The sequence below is a fragment of the Schistocerca piceifrons genome, chromosome 2 (assembly GCF_021461385.2).
Source record: "Schistocerca piceifrons isolate TAMUIC-IGC-003096 chromosome 2, iqSchPice1.1, whole genome shotgun sequence".
Taxonomy (NCBI): domain Eukaryota; kingdom Metazoa; phylum Arthropoda; class Insecta; order Orthoptera; family Acrididae; genus Schistocerca; species Schistocerca piceifrons.
In genome coordinates, this window is record NC_060139.1 from 771,973,637 (window position 1) to 771,992,638 (window position 19,002).

Here is a 19,002-nt window from a genome sequence, read left to right on the forward strand (position 1 = left end):
CTACTCCATCTAGCGCAAGCCTCTACATTTCTGCTTAACTACTGCAGCCTACATCCATTTGAACCTGCTTACTGTATTCAAGCTTTGACTAGTTTTTACTCGTCTCCGCCCCCCCCCCCTCGACACACCCCTCCCCTCCCCCTCCCCCTACCACCAAACTTCATTACCAAATGGGCGATTCCTTGATGCCTCAGGATACCCACTATGAAAGTGTTGATCGTGGTCCGTCGATCACCTCCAATGGGAGTGTCGGCATATTCCAACATTGCTGGAGTCAAACTATGTGCGACCGACCGGCACGCTGGAGATCGGACAGTATTGAGCGACCTCGTTGTGATGGTGATAATAGAGCCTCGCCCAACGACTCATCGTGCTTTTGTTCATTGCCCGGTCTCCGTAGACATTCTACAAGCGCCTGTGAATATCTGCATGCTCGTTTCTCACCAAAAGAAACTCAATGATAGCTCGCTGCTTGGAACGCCCCACCGTTACAGACCGAATTTGGAAGGCTACGCCGGCCGCGGTGGGCGAGCAGTTCTAGGCACTTCAGTCCGGAACCGAGCGACTGCTACGGTCGCAGGTTCGAATCCTGCCTCGGGCATGGATGTGTGTGATGTCCTTAGGTTAGTTAGGTTTAAGTAGTTCTAAGTTCTAGGGGACTGATGACCTCAGCTGTTACGTCCCATAGTGCTCAGAGCCATTTTTGTTAAGGCTACTTACAGAGCTGCCACCTTTGGAACTTCATCAAACTCTAGGGGCTGAAGCGGAATATCCCAGAACAAATCCCGCATCTTTTCAACAGAAATTGGCGGAGAAATAAATGTGTTGCGTCACTTATTAAACGCCCCTCGTTCATTTGTATATTTTTTACCCTATTCGTCTCTTGTTAATATAGCCGTCCAGATGCGTCACTTCCTACAAGCGTGTCAGTATGTGACTGCTGTGGTCGTACCTTAGAACTCCGTTGAAGGACTATTTACGCGTATGAGTTCCTCAGATCCAGCGGCATTATTACGGAAACGAATGAGTGGCCGACAGCTGCATCAACAACAGCGGTTGTGTTAACAGGAGCACGGCGACTGTCTGACTACAAATGCGGGCCTCGCGTGCGGCTATCGCCTCTCGCTGCGCCGGAAGTCTTTAGCGGCTGTGATTGCAGAAAACGCTTCTATTGGCCGGGTGCCGATCTGAGCTGCTACTTGTCGGCTCGCTGATAGGCGGCTCCCCGTCGATTTATGAAGCGGTCGAGGGAGCGACGTCGTCGCCGCAGCCGGAACAAAGGCCCGCGCCGAGCGGACGTGGATGCATGGCCGCGATAGCGCCGGCTCGCCGCCACACGACAGGACACGGCACGCACTCATGGCAGCGCTACCCAGCCGCGTCCCACATACTCGCCGCCGCGTTACCGTGGCGACACCGGAACAGCGCCGGCGTCTCTTACAGACACCACCGTTACTTCACAAAGCAATTGCATTTCGCATACACTGAGGTGACAAGAATCTTGGGATACCTCTTAATACCGTGTCGGACCTCGATTTGCCCAGCGTAGTGCAGCAATTTGGCATGGCATGGACTACACAAGTCTTTCGAAGTCCCCGGCAGAAATACTGAGTCATACTCCCTCTACAGCTGTCCACAATTGCGAAAGTGTTGCCGGTGTATGATTTTGTGCAAGAACTAACCTCTCGATTATGTCCCTTCTCAGGCAATCCGGGTGGCAAAATTTTCCGCTCGAACTATCCTAACCGATCCCCAACTCATTTGGGCCAGTAACATGGCGCGTAGTCTTCCATAAAAATTCCATCGTTGTTTGGGAACATGAAGTCCATGAATGGTGGCAAATGGTCTCCAAGTAGTCGAACATAACTGTTTTCAGTCAATGATAGGTTCAGTTGGACCATATAAACACAGCCCACACCGCTACGGATCCACCCACCAGCTTGCACAGAGCCTTGTTGACAACCTGGTCCACGACTTCATAAGGTCTGCACCACACTCAAACCCTACCATCAGCTCGTACCAACTGAGATCGCGACTGATCTTACCAGGCCACTGTTTTCCAGTCTTTTATGGTCCAACGATATGGTCACGAGCCCAGATGAGACGCACGAAGTCATGCTGTTAGTAAAGACACTCGCGTCGGTCGTCTGCTATCACTGACCGTTAATGACAAATTTCCCGCATTGTCCTAAAGGATACTTTCATTGTACGTCCGATATGGGGGGGGGGGGGGGGAGGACTGATGGCCACCATCTCATCAGAGACGGATATCAAGCTGTGTCGTTTTCATGGAAGCCATCCCGACATCTGTTCGTTTACAAGGAAGCCATCCCGACATCTGTGCTGCGAGATTTAGCGGAAAAACAAAGAACTGTACACCCTTTGCTCTATTAAGACAGTTGAGCTGCAAGTTTTCGGAAATGAAATGGAGGGGAGTGTTGACATTTAGCTCGTTATCTTCACGCTTTTCGCCATGTCTCAAGTCACTTCAAACTCCAAATTTCTGTGCAATGTCTCCGGAGGTATGGTCGAGGAAACACTTCCATTACTTACAAATGAATACGTTCGATGAACCTGATGATCTCTCACAAAGATACATCTGAATTATGCGCAGGTGTGTGATGGTGTTTGGAAAACCGATGGTGCGTCTCCTTCTATATTCGTTCCAGCTGCGGGTCAAAACTGTGTGTCATATAAATGTGTCGCAGGTTATGGCGTATTCGTGGTGATGATAGGTGAGCACGTGTCGGTAAGACTGACCGTATACTGTTTGCCATTAACCTCGACAGCTCATCTCAGGTTTTCGTAATTGCCCGTTATTATATACCGTCGTGTGTCTCAGTCGTATCTTACGCGTGCTGGCTGTCTAGGAATATTAAACTGTGGTTAACTAGGGCGTTACATATTTCACAGAGAGGAAAAAAATTACCTTCATATGCACGTAACAAATAATTTAATCCATACTAAATGTAAAGTATAAATCAGATGAAGCTGTTCCACTGGATCAAATAAGCTTTACGACTAATTTCGTCGTCTGCTTGTCCTAAATTTAGACTCCTCATTCTCATTACCTGTAAGTAGGCAATTCAGTTGTTTAATACACGCTGTAGGTTAACAGTATCGTTAGCGTAAAATAAAATATTTATGTATTGGTCACTGTTCTAGAATATGTCGTTAATAGATATGTTCCAAACAATACATTATATTGGATAACACTGCAGGTTGTTAAAATATCATCGTCTTTAGGTTTTCTTGCATATTATTTGGTTTTTCATATAATTTTTAATAACTTTTACAAAATACCACACAGCCAAAATGAATCGCGTTAAAGGACGCGTGTAGGTGACAAAACCGAGGCCCCTGAGGGTATTCACAGGACTTAAAATAAAATTATAAGAGATTAAGGATGGAATTTGTATGAGCATTTTTAACATTAGTTAATAGACAGATTTGATATGATGAAGTGTCAATAGCCTCATCGTACGTGGACCCATTCCTCGAAACGTCAAACATTTGAAATAATATAAATAAATCATATGCAGAAAATTTTTAAACGTTGGCAACGTGAAGCGTTTCTCTTTTTGCCCGTCTCTTCCTTTTATGTCAAAATGAAAAAAAAAGAGAATTATGGGAGCCAACAATTATTCACATAGCATGTGAGGTCTCCCAAATTATGCTCCATGCAGTTTGTTCAGTATTCACTTTTATTCTGTAAAGGATTGTTTAAAGTCTGGGGGGTGACTTTCTCGAACAGCGTCATTCCTGTTGATTGTCAGCGTGGAGGTCTCGCCTCTCTGTCTGTCTCTCTCTGTCTCTCTAGACTCTAGAGACTGAGGGTTGACTTTCTCGAATAACGTAGTTCCTGTTGATTGCCAGCGTGGAGGTCTCGCCTCTCTCTTCTCTCTCTCTCTCTCTCTCTCTCTCCCTCCCTGCTTCCTTCCCCTCCTCTTCCTCTCTCTCTAGCACACGCACGCACGCACACACACACACACACACACACACACACACACAGAGAGAGAGAGAGAGACAGAGGTTTTGACAAACAGCCGGGTTGCGTTGGACGCATCCATCACCGCCCGCAAGGATGCTTACTTAATTCAATTTCTCGGACTGCTCTCCGCCCCCTGCTAGCTGCTTGGCTGCGGTGGATGGATGGGGAGGTGGGATGCGGGAGGGGCAAGCGGCTTCCTTCATTAGGAACGGGCTCTCGCAACAGCTGCCACCCCCACCATTGCCGCTCCTTCATTTGCTATGCAGCGTGAGTAGTGCCGGTAGCGGCCGCACCGAGCGCCACTGTCGCCGACTCGATAGCAAATTTGCTGGCACGTCTTTGGCATTCTCCTCAGCTCGTAGTCTGGCCAAGGGGAGTCGCTGAAGTAAACCTCACGGCAGTGTTTCAGTGCAGAGATAATGCTGATAATCCAGTGCCAAACAAGTGATGCCATGGCATAAAACCTAGAACAGTGAATATGACCCCCCCCCCCCCCAAATAGAAATCAGAGAAAGGAAAAAATATAGTATACTTGGGTGTCTTTCTATCAAGGAAATGATTTAAAAGTCGGTGTTACGCTGTTTTTTTACCAGGGTTGGACTGAAACTTTTTTATGGCCATTTACGGGTCGCTATTCGTCTTCCAAAATTCTAAAAATACTTCATAACCCAAAGTCTGCTCCCCTCCCCCCACCCAAAAAATTATCGTGAGGGCGCCCTTGCTGTGAAATTATCAATCACTGAAGCGCTGAAAGCATCTTGTGTCGAGCGGTTCTAGGCGCTACAATCTGGAACCGCGCGACCGCTATGGTCGCAGGTTCGAATCCTGCCTCGGGCATGAATGTGTGTGATGTCCTTAGGTTACTTAGGTTTAAGTAGTTCTAAGTTCTAGGGGACTGCTGACCTTAGAAGGATTTCTGTAGTCTTTGCAATGTGCGAGTCGTATTATAAGCCTTTCTGAGCAACGAGACCCTGCAGTTTTTAAAAGTTTCTCAGATAATATATTCAGCATATAGCTGCTATCTGACGTTAACGAAAAAGCTGTTGCACTAGAGACTGCACATTTTCTTTAGTTACATATCGCATTATCTCACCACGTTTCCGCATTATATCTTAATTGTGCGTTGGTACCTTGTGTCATAGTATCTTTGTTTAGTACAAGGAAAATGTTATCAGGAACGATGACTTCTTAATGATACAGAGTAAGGCACTCGCTCGCTCTGTACAAGGCCACTAGCGATTCCTTCCATTGTCCTTATACAGACCGAGCAAGTCATGTGGCAGCTTTTCCGTCGACTTGACACGAAGTGACAAGAAATACAGCTCTCTAAAGGAGTGACGTTGTTCTGCGGAGTGGATGAGAATTACAAGCCTTGTTTGATTTCCGTTCCTGGTCTACTACTTACAATCTACGGAGAATGTATATTCAGTGCCCTGTTGGACTTGTAGCTCCATTAATACAGTTTCTCAAAAATGTAGAAATCTGTAGACATCAGCATTAAATAAGAGCTACAGGGATGGTTTAAAGAAATAATAAACAAATAAATAAAAACAGTTTACTTACAGTCACGTTGCCGAGTCGAATTGGAGTAACTTTCCTTTATGTTATTTGTTACACTATAATTACTGTCGATTCACGGTATTTACATCAGAATTGTTCATAGCGTGGGTGGACTAGAAATTTTATTTAAACTTGCAATTCAAAATCCTCGATCACCTTCAGTGTTTCGCGGTGTAAACGAACGATGCAGTTGCAATGAGCTGTACAGTGTACAAGTGACTCAGAAAAGGTTTCACATTTAGATGATACATTCCTAATTCGTCGACTGGAACAAAAAGGGGAAAATTGTAAAAAGCACTGGAATAAGTTCGTGAGTCATCTCACGTCGTATACGATGTCGCTATAGTGTCAGACGTGAAATACTCGAGACCTGAAAAGCTGTCATCGAAACAAGTGAATGAAACCAAGATTACTTTACATAGTCACTTCGCATGGCAAATGAAGGAACGATATAATGAATCTTTCGGAAGAGTTATGCACTGAGGAGCAGATCGACTACAAATTAAAATATGTTAATGCTGCTGCGTCTTCCACGAATATCTTATCGATTAGCTGCATTGCTCGGCGTTGCTCGGGTATTTAATATCTGTCACATAAAGTGACATAAAGTGACTCATAGCGAATGCAAGCTGTATGGAAAACTGCAATCGCTTTAAATCGAAGGGCATATATGCAGTAAATCGAACATATCTAAAGTACTTGACCGATTTACTAATTATTCATCTAAGTGTTCATTAGGGGTCTCGTAGAAATTTGAAATTTAAATTGGCCTAGAACTTTTTGAGATTTTTGGAACAAACCTTCACTTCATGTGTGCAGATAGATTAGTAGGATGTTGCTATAGTCATAGAGACAAGTCAATTAAACCTAGTATACTTTACACGGGTGCTTCGCATGGCAAATGATAGAATTATGTATGATTCTTTCGGAGGGTTTATGTACTAAGAAGTATAGCAGCTACATATTAAAAGATGTTGCTGCTACTACGTGTCCCACTGATTTAGTTCTGTTAATGGGATGTTACGATAGTTGTCGAGAAATGGATAAAAAATAATTTCCGTACTCACTATCTCGTTCCTAATAAAAGCAGATAAATTCTGAGATAAATCAGCATTGGAATTTCTAAACATTACTACTTATAAAAACGTAAAAAAGGACAGAATTAAAGCTATTACATCCTTGGTGGTTTTTGTTACATTTGCACAAGGCGTTGGTCTAAGCAATATTTTTTTTTCCCAGCGTTCCGTCTTCTAATGTTGGAGACATCATCAGAGGCTGTAAAGATGTTGTTAGTCGATTTTAGTTTACAAAGTTCAGCAAACATAAATGTTTGTACGGAACTTCTCAACGGTCGTATCACGACCTTATTCAAATGCTGTGAAAGAGCGCAGAGTCGCAACGGTGTTTATGAGCTTGTAATGCAGAGGTGGTGTTTGATTTATTCATCATTAAGACCCAAAACTTATTGATTTCATTCCTCCTCCTTTTCTGTTAATGTCGTTTTTGAATTTCTGTGACCTCTATGACACGGCTTTGGCAATTGAATCTGGTGGTTGGCTAGTCCCAGTGCATTATCTACTGATGCCGTCGCCGATTTTCCTAGACGACAACTGTTTTTGTGTTCTTTAACACGTTGATTGCCACGAGGCTGCCGGTGAACATGCGGTAGTCAGCTTATTGAGCTTGTTTTAGCAGTTCTTTGTATACCTGCAGGCATACACAAGGAATTTTGTATGCTCCATCGTAGCAAACGGTTGACATATTTCCTTGACAGTATTTAAATATTCACTGACCTCTCTTGTCGAATTAAATACTGTGTCAACATGTATGCTGATACGCTCTGTGGCTGTTTTTTTAGAATGGGATGAAGACTTTCATTAACGCTGGTTCTTTTTAGTCATAAGCTATAGACCATTTAGGACACAGTGCCCTGTTCATCTCCTTGTCAAAACATCGAGTTCTTCTGAAAGTAAACCTTAAATAAACGAGTACTCTTCCGAGTCCTTTCTCTTAGCCCGGTCCACCAATGTCTTAATTACCTCTCTTTTCTGCCTAGGATGGCGGCTGGAATTTTTGTGAAGAGACCTTTAGTGTGTGTAGGCGTTCTGTAGACTTCGTGTCCCAAAGTTCCGTCAGTTTTTAAACTACTTGTACAATCAAAAATTAAATTTGACCTTTTATCTCTTCTTCCATTATGAAATTTATACTGGTATTCCTGACATTTTTAGCCCGGGCCTGTGTACAAAATATAGGTTGACTCTTGCATAGAAGATAACAACAGTCACTTTTTACAGTGTTATTTATTTATTTAAATATCACCGTCACCGGTTTCTAATCGGCAGGTTCATCTGCAGACGGCTAGTTCACGTTTTACATTAACTTTCGCCTTTTGTTTTCACAACTGCTGAAAATTCCTAGGGATGGTGGCACCACCATCCTAAGGAAGTGTCAGCGCTTGTGAAAACAAAAGGCGAGACGTAATGTAAACGTGAAGTAGCCGTCTGAAGATGAACCTTCCGGTTCGAAATCGGTAACGGCATTGTAAATAAACAAATGGCATTGTAAAATGTGGCTGGTTGCTGCTATCTTCCATGTAAGAGTCAGCCTATAATTTGTACTGTATTAGAACCGATATGATTCAGAAAATTTAAGAATTCTTAGAGTTCATTTTCTCGATGAGGTTATACAGCAAGTGTTTTCAATGTTCAGAAATCAACCACTGGATTTCTTCTTGACTGTCAGAAGGGTTGCTTCGTTAAGATTTTCCACATAGAAACCATATGATTAAAAGCAACAACCTTTTTATCTTCTCTAGGGAACTCCGAAAAAATTCCAGAGGGAAAATTCAAGTAAGACATTGATCTCCCCGCCCGTTGTTCTCGTGTCCTGAGGCGGTTAACATCTAAGTAACCGAGAACAGCGGTGATAAAAGTGTAGTGAGTTTTGTACAGAACGGCGCGCACCACGCTATTCTGCAATAGGGCGACATGAGAGTTCCCCTCGTGGGCGGCTGACCGCTTATCAAACAGCGACCGCAGGGTCCCAGTCGGCACCGTGGATTATCCTCGCCAGAGCCCCTTATCCAGACTTCATCGTCCTCACGTTACGTCACCATCGTACATACTGTGCGTGCAGTTTTGTGCACTGCCTAGGAATCACATTCTCCCGCTTCGGGCAGATGCCGGGATGGTCCCTTTGAAAGGTCACGGTCGACTTCCTTCCCGATCCTTCCCTAACCCAATGGGACCGATGACTTCGTCCTCCCCCAAATCAACGAATCACCCAACAAACCGATCACGGTTTCGCCGATTAATTGAGATCGAAACGTGTGGACTTGTATTTGGGAAGATCTTGGAATTCCATACCGACAACAGGTGAGCGATCCTCACACATGACGTGTTTCCGATCGTGAAGTACGCCAAGCGTTCTTGTAAACGTGGTTGGTACATACTCAGTAGCGAGGTGGTATGTCACACCGAACGTGATCATTACCGTTATTCCTAACCGCAGCATTCTGGGCTCACGTGTGGAGCGCAGACTACAAAGTTTATTTTTTAAAAAATGAGTGCGTGTGAAGTAGGCACTTTGACTCCGTTAGCAACAGTTGAAGATATGCTGATTGCGAGCATGCCGATGGATTTCACAACGAACACGTACATCCATCTTGAAGAAATAACTCGAGCTCAATGTAAAATGTAATATAAACAGACACAACAGCAATAAACTTTTTTTAAATTTTCTTTATACATAAGGTTACCGGCTTCGGTCTCTTTTAGATCATCTTCAGACACACGCAATGGTGTCTGTGAACTGGCAGGTGCTGCACCTCCACGAACGCTAACTGCTCAATACAGCATCACAGCTACCATCTATATCATGGTGTAGGTCTGAAGATGGTCTAAAACTGATTGAAACCGGTAATCCTATACATAAAAAATAAAAATAAAACAAAAGCTGAATGCGGTTGTGACTACTGATATTCAATTTTAAGTAATACATAAACCGCTGTACTCCAGAGAGACATGTTCTCAAAAATCACTCCAGCATAATGCATTACAGTTTCTCAAATGCTCAGGAAAACGCCTTAGCTAGGCATGTTTAGTGTGATTTTTGTTGCTTTCAACACCTTCCACTTTTACTGCGTCAAGTAAATCACACGCTTGCCCCCTTGTCCACATACCGTCCTGTCTGTAGTACACGTTATACTGAATTCTGAGGGATCAGCCAGTAAGGTAGACAACGTTGTTGCAGTTCATTGGCCCATATTCCACGACACCTGCACAAAATCGAGCACAGTCACTCCTGAACGGAGAGCGCTCTTATTCATAAGAGTGGACTTCTAAAATTAAGTTGCACGTTATTGTGGCAGGCTGAATGACTTTCACTGAATGTTCCACTGCACTTAAATGCGACGCAGATACATGTGACACTATGTTTCAAAGATGTCTCTAAGTCTTTGTAAAGAATGGACAGAACGTTCTACAAACGGTTTAGTGCTCCGACAGTAGAAATCCTCTCCTTGGTCACAGACACATTCGAGAACAGCCGTGTGGACATTCTCATCGTCGGGAAATCTTTGATTGCTGTGAATCGCTTCCTCGAGTGCCCGGTTATAGCCGTATGTGGCGGATGTCGACAGGCTTCCTTCCCGATCAGCATCACCCACTTCCGTGCGGCCTTGGTCAAATAGTTGGTACCGTTCTACTATGATTGGACGCTACATTGCATTTGGGGACTGATGACCATAGACGTTAAGTCCCATAGTGCTCAGAGCCATTTGAGCTACATCGCATTTGGTCCACATACAGCTAGAATTTCACGGTGAATCTGTGTGTAATTTAGACGTTTTGCGCACAAGAGCAGTACTGTCCGGCGTACTTCATCTTCCAGTTTCCGTTTGCCGTATTATCTCATCACACATTGTGATGCACCTGTTGGTATCCGTACCGCGGCAGAACTATCCCTCCCGAAAACCCAGAACTTGTAGCCTACTCTCTTGCGACAAAGTGCCATCCTTGTTGTTCAGTGGTATTAGCGTGAAACGACATGTATAATGCAGTTTTTAAAGTCCCTTTGTATATAGCATGGAATACTCCAGAATATAAAAAACTAAACTAAATTCCTCCCTAACAGGCTATGAAGACCCAACGGTATTGACAGGCCGCCGTGTCGTGCTCAGCCCAAAGGTGTACCTCGATGTGGATATGGAGGGGCATATGGTAAGCATACCATTCTCCGGGCCGTATGGCAGTTCTTGAGACCGACTCCAGAATATGCATCTATCAAATTAATGAGAAAATCCCAGAATCTCCAGAAAACAGAAGAATAAACAAAAACAGTATTCGCAGGAAGCAAGACTCACCCCAGCAACCTTCCAGTTCACAATTCGTGCCTCTGTCCGTTACATCACACTAACCTGTTTTGTTGATATCTGTGTTTTCGACATTACGATGTCTTGAGGGCTTTAACTGATATCTGATTATAACAAATCGTACCAATAGCTTTCAAGAGATCCTCAGTGTGGCGATGCTTTGAAACAACACATTACCTACTAATAGCACGTAAGATACAACACAAAGACCACCAAATACGTTCTTTAACTGAAAACGACATATACCAATATGGTATCTTCTAAGCTCTGCTTATGACGTAGAAAGTGATTTCATATCTGAATGACTTTGTTCCTCTCCACGAAGCAAAGATCTGATGTGTCTGATTCTTCATTCACACTTGGGAATGCTCGCACGTTAAACGTCTTTCTGGCCTCAGGAAACTCGTCCAGCTCCACGTCCAGGTTCGCTTTCACGTCCCGTGTGAGGTCGGTTTTACGACTCCTTAACCGGCCTGTGTATCAAGTAGTGTACTGCTAGCAGGTGCTCTGTAAGACTGTTTACCATTAACGTGTGGCAGTAAAAACCCCGAATCTTCCCTGTAAACAACTCGTGAACATTGCACCGTGTTCCAGTACCTGGTCAATTATGTTGTTACACGGTGATTAACCTTCTCGCCAAAAGCGATGGAGACGCACAAGGCAGGAGAAATGTTTATATTGGTCAGTGACTGAAACGCTGCATTTTCCAGCATGTACTGCTTTCCTTCTCTGGTCTTGATGTCTCCGCCATCCCTTTTGCGTTTCTGCTTTTCCTTGTGTGCCTGTTTTTTAAGGGGTTCCATTTGATCGCCTTAGAAACTTTTTCAATGTGCAATTTCAGGTCCTTTTAGCTCTCCCTATTTTTTATCTCATAAACTTGAGTTGTTCACATTAAAATTTTAGAATTATTCAGAAAAAGGTATTGGGTCTTTAAAACGATACGAAGCTTGAGGATCAATTTACACAGTTCTCTGAGATGTCTTATGGTTACTCGTATCCTATCTATCTTTTCTGTATCGTCTGTATCTGTATTCCGCAAGCCACAGTGAAGTTCATGGAATATGGTCCTTACCATTGTATCATTTATTATAGCTTCTTCACATTCCATTCGCTTACTGAGAGCGGGAAGAATGTTTCCTTAAACTCCTCGGTAGGCGCTGTATTTAGTGTTTTCTTCTCAGTTCCAATGGGAGCGATACGCAGGGGGTTATGTTCCTAGCTTTCTCACTTAGACCTGCTTCCTGAAACTTTGCACGTTGGCTTCCGCAGAATTGTTTGCGTCTGTCTTCAAGCGGCTGACAGTTCAAGGTTTTAAGCATATCTTCGTGGTGCTCTGTCATGGTTGAAACAACCCTGTGAACATTTGTGCTGCCCTTATCTGTAGAAAATTAGTGACCCCTTGTAGTCCTGTTTCGTACTGGTCCCACACACTTCAGAAATATTCTAGAAGTGATTACACGACTATTCTTCAAGTTATGTTCTTTGTAGACTGTCTGCATTTTTCCAGGGTGCTAAGAGTGAACCGAAACCTACTACCTGTTTTATGTTCACGTACTTGTATTAGGTCGGCAGAGACTACGTTTTCTCATTTTGTGATATGAGCAATTTCGCATTTCTAAAATTTAAAGCAAGTTGGTAATCGGTACATCATTTTGAAATCTTATCAAGATCTCAATGTATATCTGTCAACTTTTTTCAGATAGTATTACATTATAAATAAATGCATCATTTGCTAAAAGCCTGAGGTTACGATTAACGCTGTCTGCCATGTCATTAAGATACAATATGAACAGTAAAGGTCCCAACGCATTTCCCTGATGGCACATCTGTAGTTACTTCTATGAATGACTCTTCATTCGAGATAACATCCTGCGGTCCTCCTAATCCCCACCACGGAATCCTCGAACTAGTCACAAATTTCGCTTAATACCCCTCTCCAAGGATGTTGAATAAGGTGTTGGTGTTAAGCAGATGTTTAGCAGCATCCCTGGTGAACGTAAGTGCGTCAACTGTACACCGTGGGCAGCTAGTTCGCACAACCTATTTTCGTCTCAGTTGATAAATACTGGTTAAAACCCATGAGCCGCTACCGCAAGTAACTGCGGTGACACCATTAATTTGTAGACTCTCACATAAGTTGAAACACAAGTACAGAAAGTGATAGGTGAAATGCAAATATCCCCGTCACTGGTTAAGATCTAGGAGCATTCCTATTTAACCAGAGTACGCTGTTTAATTAACTTTCTCTACTTTTCTAATGTCACCACTATCACTTCGTCTTCAGTGCTGATATTTTAAGCCAAATTCAACCAGTTCCTCATTTTCTTGGTTTAGCTTGCCTCCTAAGGTTAAATTTATTTGAACCGTTAAACATTTTCTTCACATCATACCAAGTAAACTGCGAATATTCTGTGTAAAAAATTTCCTGTTTTTAACGAAACAATATATTATTTTGTGGTTCTAAAATCTGCTGTATTCGCTACGACTCCAAGGGTGAAGAAGAGCAAATAAGAAGTACAAAACGTACTACTCTGCTGTTTCCATGTTATTGAAAGCCAGTTGGATAAATACGCAGGTGGCTGCAATTACGGTGACATGCATCTCATGGTGGCTATCAAGAAGAAACGAAAAACGTGCGGGTAGCTCAAATGTGTCAACTTTATTAATCGATCTCCGAATCAGTCTTAAATGAACCCTGTCAGAAACTTGTTCGTGTGGCAACCTTCAGCACGCAAATACCCAAGGAACGGTATACTTTTTAACACGTTTTATAATTTTTGTCGCGTGACCGTTCGGCATATAAATCATACGCCGCACACGCTGTGTGGTACGAAATTCGTGGCGTAGCATTAAGGCAGAACAGTCGGACGGAGGGCACTGTTTTTGGATTGGCTCCGGCAGTTGGCAGCCTGCAAAAATTCTCCAGTAACTGTTATGACATACGTACAGCGAACTGTATTAATGATGTCGAAATGCTCTGAAATGACTATCGCCGGTCGTTATCTGTTCTGTGTATAATATGGCGGTCACTAGAATTTAATTATGGCTACTTAACAATTTACTTACTTGCTTATTCATTTAAGTGCTTGTCATGTCATATTGGTTTACTAAAATTTGAATAATATAATGAACAACCTAATGGTGTTAAATACTTTATGTTAGCTATTATACATTGACTGTGTGAAAGTGATCAAATAATCGTAAAACGGAGAACGAGATAGATACACTCTCGTTAGAGTGGTTATGATAATCAATCTTCTTTCGTATTCTCGGTGATTCAGCTGCCCCTACTGCTGGTTTTTATGCAGCCGGAAAGGCCTCGAAAGACCACGCGCAGGACTTTCGTAGTCTCTCGTTCAATACGTGCAAAGTGTTATTGCTAAGAAATGAGCAGGACCTTTTGTGTAGGAAACTGAAAGTACTTAAATTTTGTACTAGGATACGTTTTTGCTAGAGGCCACGGTATACGAGTTATTCAAGGAAAACGCATTTGAAGGTCACTTTTGTGCGTTTTTTTCTTAAATAATTCGAAAACTACTGGCTCTAGCGAAAACCCATGATAGTACAAAGTATAACAACATCACATTTTCTAAAAAAAGATCCTGTTCATTTTTTCTGTACGACTAATAATTTGCTCATATCGAGAGAGAGAATATGAAAATCTTGCACGTCTTATTTGAAGGCTTTGCGGATTGCATAAAATCCAGAAGTAGGGGTAATTGAATAACGCTGGATATTGGTCCACAAAGACTGTGAAATTCTTCAGGGCCGGTATTTTCCTGGATAGGGTGTCTTACTCTAAAATAAACACATTAATCATGATTTAGAGATTAACTAATTTCGTCACTTTGGGCGTTGTCAAGCTACATTAGAATAAAAAACTGTAATTAATAAAAATATAGTACGACATATTACCCACATTTGTGCAGAGGAAAAAATGAAATTTCTGTATGGCATTATTGGCCGGGAGACGCCGTGTGATGTAGTTCGTCCGACTGGAACAACTTTGCCTCTTTGAAGCCACTTCGGTGACTCGCACGACGATGAAGACGAAATAAAATTATGAGAACAACGCAGTCGCTAGCGAAAAAATCTCCGCCCCGTCCGGTAATCGAACCTGGGTCTTTCATCTTTAAATTCTTATTGATGACAGTGTAGATAGTTTTCCGTTATACACCTGTTGTCTTCTCTAGTTCATCGAACATGAACTATCTGTGCTCCATTATCAAGTCATTTACACGCTGGGCGTTGTTTCGTTTGCGTGCAGTGACTGGAAGCCCAGCGCTTTTGCGTTTTTCAGCACAGTCCCTGCCGACTCTGAACTTTGATATCCAACGAAAACGGGTCTCCGACTTGATGCTGTTTCCCCACATATGGGTACTAACCTCTAGTGGATGTCTCAAGCTGTCACTTCTTCCCTCCAGAGAAATCACGCTGTTGAGCGTGGCCCTTGCTTGTCTGTTTCCATGTTGTCTTTTAGATATCCATCAGCGTACTCGCAAGTCGGAACAAGTGATACTGCATTGCGCCACGTGTCGGAAGCAGCAATAACATATGGGGGTGGGAGGCAATACTGCAGTATGTCTTCATGCATACATCGAAACACATCCCAGACTGCTACACTCCTGGAAATGGAAAAAAGAACACATTGACACCGGTGTGTCAGACCCACCATACTTGCTCCGGAAACTGCGAGAGGGCTGTACAAGCAATGATCACACGCACGGCACAGCGGACACACCAGGAACCGCGGTGTTGGCCGTCGAATGGCGCTAGCTGCGCAGCATTTGTGCACCGCCGCCGTCAGTGTCAGCCAGTTTGCCGTGGCATATGGAGCTCCATCGCAGTCTTTAACACTGGTAGCATGCCGCGACAGCGTGGACGTGAACCGTATGTGCAGTTGAAGGACTTTGAGCGAGGGCGTATAGTGGGCATGCGGGAGGCCGGGTGGACGTACCGCCGAATTGGTCAACACGTGGGGCGTGAGGTCTCCACAGTACATCGATGTTGTCGCCAGTGGTCGGCGGAAGGTGCACGTGCCCGTCGACCTGGGACCGGACCGCAGCGACGCACGGATGCACGCCAAGACCGTAGGATCCTACGCAGTGCCGTAGGGGACCGCACCGCCACTTCCCAGCAAATTAGGGACACTGTTGCTCCTGGGGTATCGGCGAGGACCATTCGCAACCGTCTCCATGAAGCTGGGCTACGGTCCCGCACACCGTTAGGCCGTCTTCCGCTCACGCCCCAACATCGTGCAGCCCGCCTCCAGTGGTGTCGCGACAGGTGTGAATGGAGGGACGAATGGAGACCTGTCGTCTTCAGCGATGAGAGTCGCTTCTGCCTTGGTGCCAATGATGGTCGTATGCGTGTTTGGCGCCGTGCAGGTGAGCGCCACAATCAGGACTGCATACGACCGAGGCACACAGGGCCAACACCCGGCATCATGGTGTGGAGAGCGATCTCCTACACTGGCCGTACACCACTGGTGATCGTCGAGGGGACACTGAATAGTGCACGGTACATCAAAACCGTCATCAAACCCATCGTTCTACCATTCCTAGACCGGCAAGGGAACTTGCTGTTCCAACAGGACAATGCACGTCCGCATGTATCCCGTGCCACCCAACGTGCTCTAGAAGGTGTAAGTCAACTACCCTGGCCAGCAAGATCTCCGGATCTGTCCCCCATTGAGCATGTTTGGGACTGGATGAAGCGTCGTCTCACGCGGTCTGCACGTCCAGCACGAACGCTGGTCCAACTGAGGCGCCAGGTGGAAATGGCATGGCAAGTCGTTCCACAGGACTACATCCAGCATCTCTACGATCGTCTCCATGGGAGAATAGCAGCCTGCATTGCTGCGAAAGGTGGATATACACTGTACTAGTGCCGACATTGTGCATGCTCTGTTGCCTGTGTCTATGTGCCTGTGGTTCTGTCAGTGTGATCATGTGATGTATCTGACCCCAGGAATGTGTCAATAAAGTTTCCCCTTCCTGGGACAATGAATTCATGGTGTTCTTATTTCAATTTCCAGGAGTGTACTTTGTAGGATGTATAGGGAGGAGTGCCAATCAGTATTGAAGGAACTAAATATCATGTCATTATTCATGTTAGGACCCCACTAGACAACAGGACCCTTTCATAGTTTTGTTTTAGCTTTTCCTTGACCACATATAACTTTCTTTTTCTCCGAATTCACACTTTTCCGCTCGCAGAGCTAGTTGTTGCGGTGTTTTTGGGTTTTTCTGTTGGGAGCAATTGTACAGTTGTGAATTTTCTGCCTAAGATTTTTTCAGTCTGATGTATCAGATTGTATTATCTGTGCTTCCTTAACGTCTTCTTACACTGCACCGACATGGAAAGGTGAGAGACTACAGTTTGAAAATTTTTGAAGGATGATTACGTATTTCGTCATAGACAGTTGAAGGTCTTCTGTTAGACTAAAACTCCATTGAAAACGTACGGATAACTTTTCTAGACCTGTCCTCCAGAGGCCGGTACTTGTGAGCTGCAGAGACGGGAGATAGTTAAAGAGGGGCGGAATTAGTTGAACGGAGATAAAGGGAAACTGGCAAAGAGAAATGGATAGAGATAGAGCGACAAGTCATTAGAATTCTTCCACGCAGTGTGTTCGTAGTTGCTACAATATGGCAACGACGTTCGTCAGAAGCAACGCTTGTGCAGCGGGGGAAAAACAGTCCTGCACGTTATTTAGCCGACTGCGATTTTTTTTCGACTATTTGAGGCCACGCAGTCGCGATGGCACCATTGACATGACTGTGTAAACGAGGTTTTGGCCGAGACCTATGTTTTTCTTTTTTTTTAATAATTTGAATCCCTGAAACATTGCTATATTACTCCTCAGAAGGATTTTCCGATTACGAAAGTATTTTATAAGTTACAGCTTGTTGAATGGAGTTGTGTACCGACCGAAATAGCCTATAGGCAGCTATAGGCACTCGATAACTTATTTCAAGCAGCGGTTCAACCAGTATACGAAGTTCTGTCGAATGAAGATTTGCTTAAAAAATGCACCTGTGTCAATACACAAAACGACAATGAGAGCTTCAACACGTGGTTTTGGAAACTAGTACCAAAACATCTTCATTGTGGGGCAAAAACTTTGAAATAGGAGCATTTATAGCTGAAGGTACATTCAACAAAGTCTGCTTATCTATTCCGAAGGCCATGAACGTGTTACGGAATCGTCGTAGGGACGAACTGGAGAAACTTCGCTGAGTTATCTGGAAGGAAACGAGTGGCCACCTCGAAGTAAGGAATGTCTCTCTTTGTTGGTAGAGCCCATAATAAAAAGAACACAGCAGTCAGTTCAGATTCGGAGGAAAGTCAGTTCAGATCCGGAGGAAGAAAAAATATGCCTCTATAGTCCTGGGATCTCGTATTAACAGTAAGTTTTGAAACAAAGCTGTTTTTATTATTCCATACTTTAGACGCAGTTTTCTTTAAGCAGTATTTTTCAGAAGTATTGATTTTTTGAGTTATTTTTCAAACCCACATCGTGAGGGCTCCCCATATTCATAATAATTTAATAACTTTTTTTATTTTTATTGGTTTCAAAAGGAGCCTCCAGTCTGTGCAAAGCTTTGCGCAAACCAGCGCATGTCGCAAGGTGCATATTTTGACAAGAGCTGCAGCCGTCAATTTTAATTTGCCATGCGATAATTTGTTTTTCATACTCGAATGTGTGTATAATGAAGTGGTAAAGCCCTCATATTAATAAAAACAATTCTTGTATGAAAAAGAGATTGTGAACTTCGCATATTTGTCGTGCCTATTGATCGGAACCGCTCTTTAAGATCCGGTCCCTTATCTCATAATTGCCAACGCAATGACAGAAATAAGGAAATGAATGCTGTCTGAACATCGTGGCCGCAGGCACGCTCGATTGCCGTCGCAGATACCGTGCTTCTGACGCCACTGGGACACAATCGAAATTTCACTCGCGGCGCCGTTAAAACTTCATACGCTGTAAACGACGCCCCGCTAGGTATACGATACGCCCGCGGATGCGGGAGGAGTTACTGTACGCCTGCTGGTGCATACAGCCGGCGGAATA